The 14,430-nt window shown below is 37.8% G+C and overlaps 8 non-coding genes across 8 annotated transcripts; 3 read left to right on the forward strand and 5 right to left on the reverse strand.

Moving 5' to 3' along the window:
* Nucleotides 1-1,956: 1,956 nt before the first annotated feature.
* Nucleotides 1,957-2,030, reverse strand: TRNAT-AGU (transfer RNA threonine (anticodon AGU)). Its single transcript has one exon. It is a non-coding gene; the product is annotated as a tRNA-Thr (tRNA).
* A 3,552-nt stretch (nt 2,031-5,582) lies between these two features.
* TRNAT-AGU (transfer RNA threonine (anticodon AGU)) lies at nt 5,583-5,656 on the reverse strand. The gene has a single exon. It is a non-coding gene; the product is annotated as a tRNA-Thr (tRNA).
* A 556-nt stretch (nt 5,657-6,212) lies between these two features.
* TRNAS-GCU (transfer RNA serine (anticodon GCU)) lies at nt 6,213-6,294 on the forward strand. Its single transcript has one exon. It is a non-coding gene; the product is annotated as a tRNA-Ser (tRNA).
* A 1,055-nt stretch (nt 6,295-7,349) lies between these two features.
* Nucleotides 7,350-7,423, reverse strand: TRNAT-AGU (transfer RNA threonine (anticodon AGU)). Its single transcript has one exon. It is a non-coding gene; the product is annotated as a tRNA-Thr (tRNA).
* A 1,833-nt stretch (nt 7,424-9,256) lies between these two features.
* TRNAT-AGU (transfer RNA threonine (anticodon AGU)) lies at nt 9,257-9,330 on the reverse strand. Its single transcript has one exon. It is a non-coding gene; the product is annotated as a tRNA-Thr (tRNA).
* Nucleotides 9,331-9,882: 552 nt separating this feature from the next.
* Nucleotides 9,883-9,964, forward strand: TRNAS-GCU (transfer RNA serine (anticodon GCU)). Its single transcript has one exon. It is a non-coding gene; the product is annotated as a tRNA-Ser (tRNA).
* A 2,919-nt stretch (nt 9,965-12,883) lies between these two features.
* Nucleotides 12,884-12,957, reverse strand: TRNAT-AGU (transfer RNA threonine (anticodon AGU)). The gene has a single exon. It is a non-coding gene; the product is annotated as a tRNA-Thr (tRNA).
* Nucleotides 12,958-13,513: 556 nt separating this feature from the next.
* TRNAS-GCU (transfer RNA serine (anticodon GCU)) lies at nt 13,514-13,595 on the forward strand. The gene has a single exon. It is a non-coding gene; the product is annotated as a tRNA-Ser (tRNA).
* The last annotated feature ends 835 nt before the right edge of the window (nt 13,596-14,430 follow it).

The raw sequence follows: 14,430 nt of genomic DNA on the forward strand, positions 1-14,430 counted from the left end.
AATCTCACAATTGCACTATCAGTGGCAAGTAAAACACCTATTTTTAAGATAAGAAGCTGAGATTCGAACTCAGGATCTCCTGTTTACTAGACAGGCGCTTTAACCAACTAAGCCACAGCACCAGAAGATTGCATGTATTTGAAATCCAAGGAAGATTGAAGCACCAATCGAACATTCAACTGGTTAGCGCAGCAAAACAATATTGAGCTTGAGTTCCATTCCACGTAGAGCAGAAACATGGAATAACATTTCAATCTCAGTCATAACACTTAAGAAGCCAAGTAAATTTTGAAGAGGATTCATTTAAAAGACTGACAAATTTACAGAAGCTGTATCGAGGACAAAGGCTTTGAAGTTTTGCAATTGAATGAGCCATCTTTTAGCACAGCTGAAATTTGGGACTTGTTTTGCTTCCAGGTTATGACACAGAATAGACAGATTGAAGAAATGCCATGGCAAAACCAAAAGGAGGAAAAATTATGACTAATTGATATTAAAAACCTCAGCACTGGTTCATTTCTGATAGAGTTTTCCTCAAGCTAACTTCAAACAACAGGCACTGTAGTTGACGAGATAAGGCAACTCTGACAAAAGCCAACATACAATCTTCAGTGAAAAAACACTGACTGGTAAAAACCCTCTCAACATCTTCCCACCTAAACGCACAGGTGCTATGTAGAAGAAGTGGCCGAGTGGTTAAGGCGATGGACTGCTAATCCATTGTGCTCTGCATGCATGGGTTCGAATTCCATCCTCGTCGGATTAATCTGCTTCTTCTTTCGTGTTGAATGGTTTGGTTTTCATTTTTAACCCAAGCGGTGGACACTTCAAGCATGAAAGTTTACAATACTCCTGTGCTGCTATCAAACTTTGCAGAGTCAGATCTGTAAATCCACTGGTTTTAATTTGTAAAGCTTGATGCCATCCTATATTCTGTAAAGAAAATTATATCCTCTAATTCCTTTTAAAGTGTTTCAACAGCAGACAATTTTTTTTCTCAATTGCACTATATTAGGGCTGTGGGAAATTAATATTTGATGACAAACAAGAGTAAAAGTCCTCTTTTTGGGGTAAAAACCCACAAAATGAGATGAAGAATAGAAAGCACTGCTGACATTCAAAATCAAGATTTTCCTTTTACTAAATAGGCTCTTTGACCAACTAAGCCAAAGGACAAACAGGTGCGAAACATTAAAAAGCCTGCTTAGAGAGTTAAACAGCCCTAAACTGAGATAAAGAAGGAAAAAGACTGCTGGCATTCAAATTCAAGATTTTCCATTTACTAAATAGGCTCTTTGACCAACTAAGACAAAGGACAAACAGGTGTGATACATTAGAAAGCCTGCTTAGAGAGTTAAACAGCCCTAAACTGAGATAAAGAAGGAAGAGGACTGCTGGCATTCAAATTCAAGATTTTCTGTTTACTAAACAGGCTCTTTGACCAACTAAGACAAAGGACAAACAGGTGTGATACATTAGAAAGCCTGCTTAGAGAGTTAAGAAGCCCCAAACTGACATAAAGAAAGAATAGCACTGCTGGCATTCAAATTCAAGATTTTCTGTTTACTAAACAGGCTCTTTGACCAACTAAGACAAAGGACAAATAGGTGTGATACATTAGAAAGCCTGCTTAGAGAGTTAAGAAGCCCCAAACTGACATAAAGAAAGAATAGCTGGCATTCAAATTCAAGATTTTCTGTTTACTAAACAGGCTCTTTGACCAACTAAGCCAAAGGACATAAAGGTGAGATACATTGGATAAACGGATTAGAGATGCATAGAAAGGATGCATTTCAAAACTAAATCAACTGGTTTTACATTGTCATGCTTGAAGCCATCTTTCTTCCTTTATATCTCTTAGGTAGAAGAGATTTTTAATCTCACAATTGCACTATCAGTGGCAAGTGAAACACCTATTTTTAAGATAGGAAGCTTCTTTGTGAGGAGATGAAAACAAGGCACTGCTGAGATTCGAACTCAGGATCTCCTGTTTACTAGACAGGCGCTTTAACCAACTAAGCCACAGTACCAGAAGATGGCATGAACTTGAAATCAAAGGAAGATTGAAGCACCAATCGAACATTCAACTGGTTAGCGCAGCAGAATAATATTGAGCTTGAGTTCCATTCCACGTAGAGCAGAAACATGGAATAAGATTTCAATCTCAGTCATAACACTTAAGAAGCCAAGTAAATTTTGAAGAGCATTCATTTAAAAGACTGACAAATTTACAGAAGCTGTATCGAGGACAAAGGCTTTGAAGTTTTGCAATTGAATGAGCCATCTTTTAGCACAGCTGAAATTTGGGACTTGTTTTGCTTCCAAGTTATGACACAGAATAGACAGATTGAAGAAATGCCATGGCAAAACCAAAAGGAGGAAAAATTATGACTAATTGATATTAAAAACCTCAGCACTGGTTCATTTCTGAGTTTTCCCCAAGCTAACTTCAAACAACAGGCACTGTAGTTGACGAGATAAGGCAACTCTGACAAAAGCCAACATACAATCTTCAGTGAAAAAACACTGACTGGTAAAAACCCTCTCAACATCTTCCCACCTAAACGCACGGGCACTATGTAGAAGAGGTGGCCGAGTGGTTAAGGTGATGGACTGCTAATCCATTGTGCTCTGCATGCATGGGTTCGAATCCCATCCTCGTCGGATTAAGCTGCTTCTTCTTTCATGTTGAATGGTTTGGTTTTCATTTTTAACCCAAGCGGTGGACACTTCAAGCATGAAAGTTTACAATACTCCTGTGCTGCTATCAAACTTTGCAGAGTCAGATCTGTAAATCCACTCGTTTTAATTTGTAAAGCTTGATGCCATCCTATATTCTGTAAAGAAAATTATATCCTCTAATTCCTTTTAAAGTGTTTCAACAGCAGATAATTTTTTTTCTCAATTGCACTATATTAGGGCTGTGGGAAATTAATATTTGATGACAAACAAGAGTAAAAGTCCTCTTTTTGGGGTAAAAACCCACAAAATGAGATGAAGAATAGAAAGCACTGCTGACATTCAAAATCAAGATTTTCCTTTTACTAAATAGGCTCTTTGACCAACTAAGCCAAAGGACAAACAGGTGCGAAACATTAAAAAGCCTGCTTAGAGAGTTAAACAGCCCTAAACTGAGATAAAGAAGGAAAAGGACTGCTGGCATTCAAATTCAAGATTTTCCATTTACTAAATAGGCTCTTTGACCAACTAAGACAAAGGACAAACAGGTGTGATACATTAGAAAGCCTGCTTAGAGAGTTAAACAGCCCTAAACTGAGATAAAGAAGGAAGAGGACTGCTGGCATTCAAATTCAAGATTTTCTGTTTACTAAACAGGCTCTTTGACCAACTAAGACAAAGGACAAACAGGTGTGATACATTAGAAAGCCTGCTTAGAGAGTTAAGAAGCCCCAAACTGACATAAAGAAAGAATAGCACTGCTGGCATTCAAATTCAAGATTTTCTGTTTACTAAACAGGCTCTTTGACCAACTAAGCCAAAGGACATAAAGGTGAGATACATTGGATAAACGGATTAGAGATGCATAGAAAGGAGGCATTTCAAAACTAAAACAACTGGTTTTACATTGTCATGCTTGAAGCCATCTTCAGATAGAAGAGATTTTTAATCTCACAATTGCACTATCAGTGGCAAGTGAAACACCTATTTTTAAGATAAGAAGCTGAGATTCGAACTCAGGATCTCCTGTTTACTAGACAGGCGCTTTAACCAACTAAGCCACAGCACCAGAAGATGGCATGTATTTGAAATCCAAGGAAGATTGAAGCACCAATCGAACATTCAACTGGTTAGCGCAGCAAAACAATATTGAGCTTGAGTTCCATTCCACGTAGAGCAGAAACATGGAATAACATTTCAATCTCAGTCATAACACTTAAGAAGCCAAGTAAATTTTGAAGAGGATTCATTTAAAAGACTGACAAATTTACAGAAGCTGTATCGAGGACAAAGGCTTTGAAGTTTTGCAATTGAATGAGCCATCTTTTAGCACAGCTGAAATTTGGGACTTGTTTTGCTTCCAGGTTATGACACAGAATAGACAGATTGAAGAAATGCCATGGCAAAACCAAAAGGAGGAAAAATTATGACTAATTGATATTAAAAACCTCAGCACTGGTTCATTTCTGATAGAGTTTTCCTCAAGCTAACTTCAAACAACAGGCACTGTAGTTGACGAGATAAGGCAACTCTGACAAAAGCCAACATACAATCTTCAGTGAAAAAACACTGACTGGTAAAAACCCTCTCAACATCTTCCCACCTAAACGCACAGGTGCTATGTAGAAGAAGTGGCCGAGTGGTTAAGGCGATGGACTGCTAATCCATTGTGCTCTGCATGCATGGGTTCGAATTCCATCCTCGTCGGATTAATCTGCTTCTTCTTTCGTGTTGAATGGTTTGGTTTTCATTTTTAACCCAAGCGGTGGACACTTCAAGCATGAAAGTTTACAATACTCCTGTGCTGCTATCAAACTTTGCAGAGTCAGATCTGTAAATCCACTGGTTTTAATTTGTAAAGCTTGATGCCATCCTATATTCTGTAAAGAAAATTATATCCTCTAATTCCTTTTAAAGTGTTTCAACAGCAGACAATTTTTTTTCTCAATTGCACTATATTAGGGCTGTGGGAAATTAATATTTGATGACAAACAAGAGTAAAAGTCCTCTTTTTGGGGTAAAAACCCACAAAATGAGATGAAGAATAGAAAGCACTGCTGACATTCAAAATCAAGATTTTCCTTTTACTAAATAGGCTCTTTGACCAACTAAGCCAAAGGACAAACAGGTGCGAAACATTAAAAAGCCTGCTTAGAGAGTTAAACAGCCCTAAACTGAGATAAAGAAGGAAAAAGACTGCTGGCATTCAAATTCAAGATTTTCCATTTACTAAATAGGCTCTTTGACCAACTAAGACAAAGGACAAACAGGTGTGATACATTAGAAAGCCTGCTTAGAGAGTTAAACAGCCCTAAACTGAGATAAAGAAGGAAGAGGACTGCTGGCATTCAAATTCAAGATTTTCTGTTTACTAAACAGGCTCTTTGACCAACTAAGACAAAGGACAAACAGGTGTGATACATTAGAAAGCCTGCTTAGAGAGTTAAGAAGCCCCAAACTGACATAAAGAAAGAATAGCACTGCTGGCATTCAAATTCAAGATTTTCTGTTTACTAAACAGGCTCTTTGACCAACTAAGACAAAGGACAAATAGGTGTGATACATTAGAAAGCCTGCTTAGAGAGTTAAGAAGCCCCAAACTGACATAAAGAAAGAATAGCTGGCATTCAAATTCAAGATTTTCTGTTTACTAAACAGGCTCTTTGACCAACTAAGCCAAAGGACATAAAGGTGAGATACATTGGATAAACGGATTAGAGATGCATAGAAGGGATGCATTTCAAAACTAAATCAACTGGTTTTACATTGTCATGCTTGAAGCCATCTTTCTTCCTTTATATCTCTTAGGTAGAAGAGATTTTTAATCTCACAATTGCACTATCAGTGGCAAGTGAAACACTTATTTTTAAGATAGGAAGCTTCTTTGTGAGGAGATGAAAACAAGGCACTGCTGAGATTCGAACTCAGGATCTCCTGTTTACTAGACAGGCGCTTTAACCAACTAAGCCACAGTACCAGAAGATGGCATGCACTTGAAATCAAAGGAAGATTGAAGCACCAATCGAACATTCAACTGGTTAGCGCAGCAAAATAATATTGAGCTTGAGTTCCATTCCACGTAGAGCAGAAACATGGAATAAGATTTCAATCTCAGTCATAACACTTAAGAAGCCAAGTAAATTTTGAAGAGCATTCATTTAAAAGACTGACAAATTTACAGAAGCTGTATCGAGGACAAAGGCTTTGAAGTTTTGCAATTGAATGAGCCATCTTTTAGCACAGCTGAAATTTGGGACTTGTTTTGCTTCCAAGTTATGACACAGAATAGACAGATTGAAGAAATGCCATGGCAAAACCAAAAGGAGGAAAAATTATGACTAATTGATATTAAAAACCTCAGCACTGGTTCATTTCTGATAGAGTTTTCCCCAAGCTAACTTCAAACAACAGGCACTGTAGTTGACGAGATAAGGCAACTCTGACAAAAGCCAACATACAATCTTCAGTGAAAAAACACTGACTGGTAAAAACTCTCTCAACATCTTCCCACCTAAACGCACGGGCACTATGTAGACGAGGTGGCCGAGTGGTTAAGGTGATGGACTGCTAATCCATTGTGCTCTGCATGCATGGGTTCGAATCCCATCCTCGTCGGATTAATCTGCTTCTTCTTTCATGTTGAATGGTTTGGTTTTCATTTTTAACCCAAGCGGTGGACACTTCAAGCATGAAAGTTTACAATACTCCTGTGCTGCTATCAAACTTTGCAGAGTCAGATCTGTAAATCCACTCGTTTTAATTTGTAAAGCTTGATGCCATCCTATATTCTGTAAAGAAAATTATATCCTCTAATTCCTTTTAAAGTGTTTCAACAGCAGAGAATTTTTTTTCTCAATTGCACTATATTAGGGCTGTGGGAAATTAATATTTGATGACAAACAAGAGTAAAAGTCCTCTTTTTGGGGTAAAAACCCACAAAATGAGATGAAGAATAGAAAGTACTGCTGACATTCAAAATCAAGATTTTCCTTTAACTAAATAGGCTCTTTGACCAACTAAGCCAAAGGACAAACAGGTGCGAAACATTAAAAACGCCTGCTTAGAGAGTTAAACAGCCCTAAACTGAGATAAAGAAGGAAAAGGACTGCTGGCATTCAAATTCAAGATTTTCCATTTACTAAATAGGCTCTTTGACCAACTAAGACAAAGGACAAACAGGTGTGATACATTAGAAAGCCTGCTTAGAGAGTTAAACAGCCCTAAACTGAGATAAAGAAGGAAGAGGACTGCTGGCATTCAAATTCAAGATTTTCTGTTTACTAAACAGGCTCTTTGACCAACTAAGACAAAGGACAAACAGGTGTGATACATTAGAAAGCCTGCTTAGAGAGTTAAGAAGCCCCAAACTGACATAAAGAAAGAATAGCTGGCATTCAAATTCAAGATTTTCTGTTTACTAAACAGGCTCTTTGACCAACTAAGCCAAAGGACATAAAGGTGAGATACATTGGATAAAAGGATTAGAGATGCATAGAGAGGAGGCATTTCAAAACTAAATCAACTGGTTTTACATTGTCATGGTTGAAGCCATCTTTCTTCCTTTATATCGCTTACATAGAAGAGATTTTTAATCTCACAATTGCACTATCAGTCGCAAGTGAAACACCTATTTTTAAGATAGGAAGCTTCTTTGTGAGGAGATGAAAACAAGGCACTGCTGAGATTCGAACTCAGGATCTCCTGTTTACTAGACAGGCGCTTTAACCAACTAAGCCACAGCACCAGAAGATGGCATGCATTTGAAATCCAAGGAAGATTGAAGCACCAATCGAACATTCAACTGGTTAGCGCAGCAAAACAATATTGAGCTTGAGTTCCATTCCACGTAGAGCAGAAACATGGAATAACATTTCAATCTCAGTCATAACACTTAAGAAGCCAAGTAAATTTTGAAGAGCATTCATTTAAAAGACTGACAAATTTACAGAAGCTGTATCGAGGACAAAGGCTTTGAAGTTTTGCAATTGAATGAGCCATCTTTTAGCACAGCTGAAATTTGGGACTTGTTTTGCTTCCAGGTTATGACACAGAATAGACAGATTGAAGAAATGCCATGGCAAAACCAAAAGGAGGAAAAATTATGACTAATTGATATTAAAAACCTCAGCACTGGTTCATTTCTGATAGAGTTTTCCTCAAGCTAACTTCAAACAACAGGCACTGTAGTTGACGAGATAAGGCAACTCTGACAAAAGCCAACATACAATCTTCAGTGAAAAAACACTGACTGGTAAAAACCCTCTCAACATCTTCCCACCTAAACGCACAGGTGCTATGTAGAAGAAGTGGCCGAGTGGTTAAGGCGATGGACTGCTAATCCATTGTGCTCTGCATGCATGGGTTCGAATTCCATCCTCGTCGGATTAATCTGCTTCTTCTTTCGTGTTGAATGGTTTGGTTTTCATTTTTAACCCAAGCGGTGGACACTGCAAGCATGAAAGTTTACAATACTCCTGTGCTGCTATCAAACTTTGCAGAGTCAGATCTGTAAATCCACTGGTTTTAATTTGTAAAGCTTGATGCCATCCTATATTCTGTAAAGAAAATTATATCCTCTAATTCCTTTTAAAGTGTTTCAACAGCAGACAATTTTTTTCTCAATTGCACTATATTAGGGCTGTGGGAAATTAATATTTGATGACAAACAAGAGTAAAAGTCCTCTTTTTGGGGTAAAAACCCACAAAATGAGATGAAGAATAGAAAGCACTGCTGACATTCAAAATCAAGATTTTCCTTTTACTAAATAGGCTCTTTGACCAACTAAGCCAAAGGACAAACAGGTGCGAAACATTAAAAAGCCTACTTAGAGAGTTAAACAGCCCTAAACTGAGATAAAGAAGGAAAAAGACTGCTGGCATTCAAATTCAAGATTTTCCATTTACTAAATAGGCTCTTTGACCAACTAAGACAAAGGACAAACAGGTGTGATACATTAGAAAGCCTGCTTAGAGAGTTAAACAGCCCTAAACTGAGATAAAGAAGGAAGAGGACTGCTGGCATTCAAATTCAAGATTTTCTGTTTACTAAACAGGCTCTTTGACCAACTAAGACAAAGGACAAACAGGTGTGATACATTAGAAAGCCTGCTTAGAGAGTTAAGAAGCCCCAAACTGACATAAAGAAAGAATAGCACTGCTGGCATTCAAATTCAAGATTTTCTGTTTACTAAACAGGCTCTTTGACCAACTAAGACAAAGGACAAATAGGTGTGATACATTAGAAAGCCTGCTTAGAGAGTTAAGAAGCCCCAAACTGACATAAAGAAAGAATAGCTGGCATTCAAATTCAAGATTTTCTGTTTACTAAACAGGCTCTTTGACCAACTAAGCCAAAGGACATAAAGGTGAGATATATTGGATAAACGGATTAGAGATGCATAGAAAGGATGCATTTCAAAACTAAATCAACTGGTTTTACATTGTCATGCTTGAAGCCATCTTTCTTCCTTTATATCTCTTAGGTAGAAGAGATTTTTAATCTCACAATTGCACTATCAGTGGCAAGTGAAACACTTATTTTTAAGATAGGAAGCTTCTTTGTGAGGAGATGCAAACAAGGCACTGCTGAGATTCGAACTCAGGATCTCCTGTTTACTAGACAGGCGCTTTAACCAACTAAGCCACAGTACCAGAAGATGGCATGCACTTGAAATCAAAGGAAGATTGAAGCACCAATCGAACATTCAACTGGTTAGCGCAGCAGAATAATATTGAGCTTGAGTTCCATTCCACGTAGAGCAGAAACATGGAATAAGATTTCAATCTCAGTCATAACACTTAAGAAGCCAAGTAAATTTTGAAGAGCATTCATTTAAAAGACTGACAAATTTACAGAAGCTGTATCGAGGACAAAGGCTTTGAAGTTTTGCAATTGAATGAGCCATCTTTTAGCACAGCTGAAATTTGGGACTTGTTTTGCTTCCAAGTTATGACACAGAATAGACAGATTGAAGAAATGCCATGGCAAAACCAAAAGGAGGAAAAATTATGACTAATTGATATTAAAAACCTCAGCACTGGTTCATTTCTGAGTTTTCCCCAAGCTAACTTCAAACAACAGGCACTGTAGTTGACGAGATAAGGCAACTCTGACAAAAGCCAACATACAATCTTCAGTGAAAAAACACTGACTGGTAAAAACTCTCTCAACATCTTCCCACCTAAACGCACGGACACTATGTAGACGAGGTGGCCGAGTGGTTAAGGTGATGGACTGCTAATCCATTGTGCTCTGCATGCATGGGTTCGAATCCCATCCTCGTCGGATTAATCTGCTTCTTCTTTCATGTTGAATGGTTTGGTTTTCATTTTTAACCCAAGCGGTGGACACTTCAAGCATGAAAGTTTACAATACTCCTGTGCTGCTATCAAACTTTGCAGAGTCAGATCTGTAAATCCACTCGTTTTAATTTGTAAAGCTTGATGCCATCCTATATTCTGTAAAGAAAATTATATCCTCTAATTCCTTTTAAAGTGTTTCAACAGCAGAGAATTTTTTTTCTCAATTGCACTATATTAGGGCTGTGGGAAATTAATATTTGATGACAAACAAGAGTAAAAGTCCTCTTTTTGGGGTAAAAACCCACAAAATGAGATGAAGAATAGAAAGTACTGCTGACATTCAAAATAAAGATTTTCCTTTAACTAAATAGGCTCTTTGACCAACTAAGCCAAAGGACAAACAGGTGCGAAACATTAAAAACGCCTGCTTAGAGAGTTAAACAGCCCTAAACTGAGATAAAGAAGGAAAAGGACTGCTGGCATTCAAATTCAAGATTTTCCATTTACTAAATAGGCTCTTTGACCAACTAAGACAAAGGACAAACAGGTGTGATACATTAGAAAGCCTGCTTAGAGAGTTAAACAGCCCTAAACTGAGATAAAGAAGGAAGAGGACTGCTGGCATTCAAATTCAAGATTTTCTGTTTACTAAACAGGCTCTTTGACCAACTAAGACAAAGGACAAACAGGTGTGATACATTAGAAAGCCTGCTTAGAGAGTTAAGAAGCCCCAAACTGACATAAAGAAAGAATAGCACTGCTGGCATTCAAATTCAAGATTTTCTGTTTACTAAACAGGCTCTTTGACCAACTAAGCCAAAGGACATAAAGGTGAGATACATTGGATAAACGGATTAGAGATGCATAGAAAGGAGGCATTTCAAAACTAAAACAACTGGTTTTACATTGTCATGCTTGAAGCCATCTTCAGATAGAAGAGATTTTTAATCTCACAATTGCACTATCAGTGGCAAGTGAAACACCTATTTTTAAGATAAGAAGCTGAGATTCGAACTCAGGATCTCCTGTTTACTAGACAGGCGCTTTAACCAACTAAGCCACAGCACCAGAAGATGGCATGTATTTGAAATCCAAGGAAGATTGAAGCACCAATCGAACATTCAACTGGTTAGCGCAGCAAAACAATATTGAGCTTGAGTTCCATTCCACGTAGAGCAGAAACATGGAATAACATTTCAATCTCAGTCATAACACTTAAGAAGCCAAGTAAATTTTGAAGAGGATTCATTTAAAAGACTGAGAAATTTACAGAAGCTGTATCGAGGACAAAGGCTTTGAAGTTTTGCAATTGAATGAGCCATCTTTTAGCACAGCTGAAATTTGGGACTTGTTTTGCTTCCAGGTTATGACACAGAATAGACAGATTGAAGAAATGCCATGGCAAAACCAAAAGGAGGAAAAATTATGACTAATTGATATTAAAAACCTCAGCACTGGTTCATTTCTGATAGAGTTTTCCTCAAGCTAACTTCAAACAACAGGCACTGTAGTTGACGAGATAAGGCAACTCTGACAAAAGCCAACATACAATCTTCAGTGAAAAAACACTGACTGGTAAAAACCCTCTCAACATCTTCCCACCTAAACGCACAGGTGCTATGTAGAAGAAGTGGCCGAGTGGTTAAGGCGATGGACTGCTAATCCATTGTGCTCTGCATGCATGGGTTCGAATTCCATCCTCGTCGGATTAATCTGCTTCTTCTTTCGTGTTGAATGGTTTGGTTTTCATTTTTAACCCAAGCGGTGGACACTTCAAGCATGAAAGTTTACAATACTCCTGTGCTGCTATCAAACTTTGCAGAGTCAGATCTGTAAATCCACTGGTTTTAATTTGTAAAGCTTGATGCCATCCTATATTCTGTAAAGAAAATTATATCCTCTAATTCCTTTTAAAGTGTTTCAACAGCAGACAATTTTTTTTCTCAATTGCACTATATTAGGGCTGTGGGAAATTAATATTTGATGACAAACAAGAGTAAAAGTCCTCTTTTTGGGGTAAAAACCCACAAAATGAGATGAAGAATAGAAAGCACTGCTGACATTCAAAATCAAGATTTTCCTTTTACTAAATAGGCTCTTTGACCAACTAAGCCAAAGGACAAACAGGTGCGAAACATTAAAAAGCCTGCTTAGAGAGTTAAACAGCCCTAAACTGAGATAAAGAAGGAAAAAGACTGCTGGCATTCAAATTCAAGATTTTCCATTTACTAAATAGGCTCTTTGACCAACTAAGACAAAGGACAAACAGGTGTGATACATTAGAAAGCCTGCTTAGAGAGTTAAACAGCCCTAAACTGAGATAAAGAAGGAAGAGGACTGCTGGCATTCAAATTCAAGATTTTCTGTTTACTAAACAGGCTCTTTGACCAACTAAGACAAAGGACAAACAGGTGTGATACATTAGAAAGCCTGCTTAGAGAGTTAAGAAGCCCCAAACTGACATAAAGAAAGAATAGCACTGCTGGCATTCAAATTCAAGATTTTCTGTTTACTAAACAGGCTCTTTGACCAACTAAGACAAAGGACAAATAGGTGTGATACATTAGAAAGCCTGCTTAGAGAGTTAAGAAGCCCCAAACTGACATAAAGAAAGAATAGCTGGCATTCAAATTCAAGATTTTCTGTTTACTAAACAGGCTCTTTGACCAACTAAGCCAAAGGACATAAAGGTGAGATACATTGGATAAACGGATTAGAGATGCATAGAAGGGATGCATTTCAAAACTAAAACAACTGGTTTTACATTGTCATGCTTGAAGCCATCTTTCTTCCTTTATATCTCTTAGGTAGAAGAGATTTTTAATCTCACAATTGCACTATCAGTGGCAAGTGAAACACTTATTTTTAAGATAGGAAGCTTCTTTGTGAGGAGATGAAAACAAGGCACTGCTGAGATTCGAACTCAGGATCTCCTGTTTACTAGACAGGCGCTTTAACCAACTAAGCCACAGTACCAGAAGATGGCATGCACTTGAAATCAAAGGAAGATTGAAGCACCAATCGAACATTCAACTGGTTAGCGCAGCAGAATAATATTGAGCTTGAGTTCCATTCCACGTAGAGCAGAAACATGGAATAAGATTTCAATCTCAGTCATAACACTTAAGAAGCCAAGTAAATTTTGAAGAGCATTCATTTAAAAGACTGACAAATTTACAGAAGCTGTATCGAGGACAAAGGCTTTGAAGTTTTGCAATTGAATGAGCCATCTTTTAGCACAGCTGAAATTTGGGACTTGTTTTGCTTCCAAGTTATGACACAGAATAGACAGATTGAAGAAATGCCATGGCAAAACCAAAAGGAGGAAAAATTATGACTAATTGATATTAAAAACCTCAGCACTGGTTCATTTCTGATAGAGTTTTCCCCAAGCTAACTTCAAACAACAGGCACTGTAGTTGACGAGATAAGGCAACTCTGACAAAAGCCAACATACAATCTTCAGTGAAAAAACACTGACTGGTAAAAACTCTCTCAACATCTTCCCACCTAAACGCACGGGCACTATGTAGACGAGGTGGCCGAGTGGTTAAGGTGATGGACTGCTAATCCATTGTGCTCTGCATGCATGGGTTCGAATCCCATCCTCGTCGGATTAATCTGCTTCTTCTTTCATGTTGAATGGTTTGGTTTTCATTTTTAACCCAAGCGGTGGACACTTCAAGCATGAAAGTTTACAATACTCCTGTGCTGCTATCAAACTTTGCAGAGTCAGATCTGTAAATCCACTCGTTTTAATTTGTAAAGCTTGATGCCATCCTATATTCTGTAAAGAAAATTATATCCTCTAATTCCTTTTAAAGTGTTTCAACAGCAGAGAATTTTTTTTCTCAATTGCACTATATTAGGGCTGTGGGAAATTAATATTTGATGACAAACAAGAGTAAAAGTCCTCTTTTTGGGGTAAAAACCCACAAAATGAGATGAAGAATAGAAAGTACTGCTGACATTCAAAATCAAGATTTTCCTTTAACTAAATAGGCTCTTTGACCAACTAAGCCAAAGGACAAACAGGTGCGAAACATTAAAAACGCCTGCTTAGAGAGTTAAACAGCCCTAAACTGAGATAAAGAAGGAAAAGGACTGCTGGCATTCAAATTCAAGATTTTCCATTTACTAAATAGGCTCTTTGACCAACTAAGACAAAGGACAAACAGGTGTGATACATTTGAAAGCCTGCTTAGAGAGTTAAACAGCCCTAAACTGAGATAAAGAAGGAAGAGGACTGCTGGCATTCAAATTCAAGATTTTCTGTTTACTAAACAGGCTCTTTGACCAACTAAGACAAAGGACAAACAGGTGTGATACATTAGAAAGCCTGCTTAGAGAGTTAAGAAGCCCCAAACTGACATAAAGAAAGAATAGCTGGCATTCAAATTCAAGATTTTCTGTTTACTAAACAGGCTCTTTGACCAACTAAGCCAAAGG

This window comes from Dendrobates tinctorius, unplaced genomic scaffold (genome assembly GCF_039654945.1).
Source record: "Dendrobates tinctorius isolate UK_male_01 unplaced genomic scaffold, ASM3965494v1 ptg000204l, whole genome shotgun sequence".
NCBI classification, from domain to species: domain Eukaryota; kingdom Metazoa; phylum Chordata; class Amphibia; order Anura; family Dendrobatidae; genus Dendrobates; species Dendrobates tinctorius.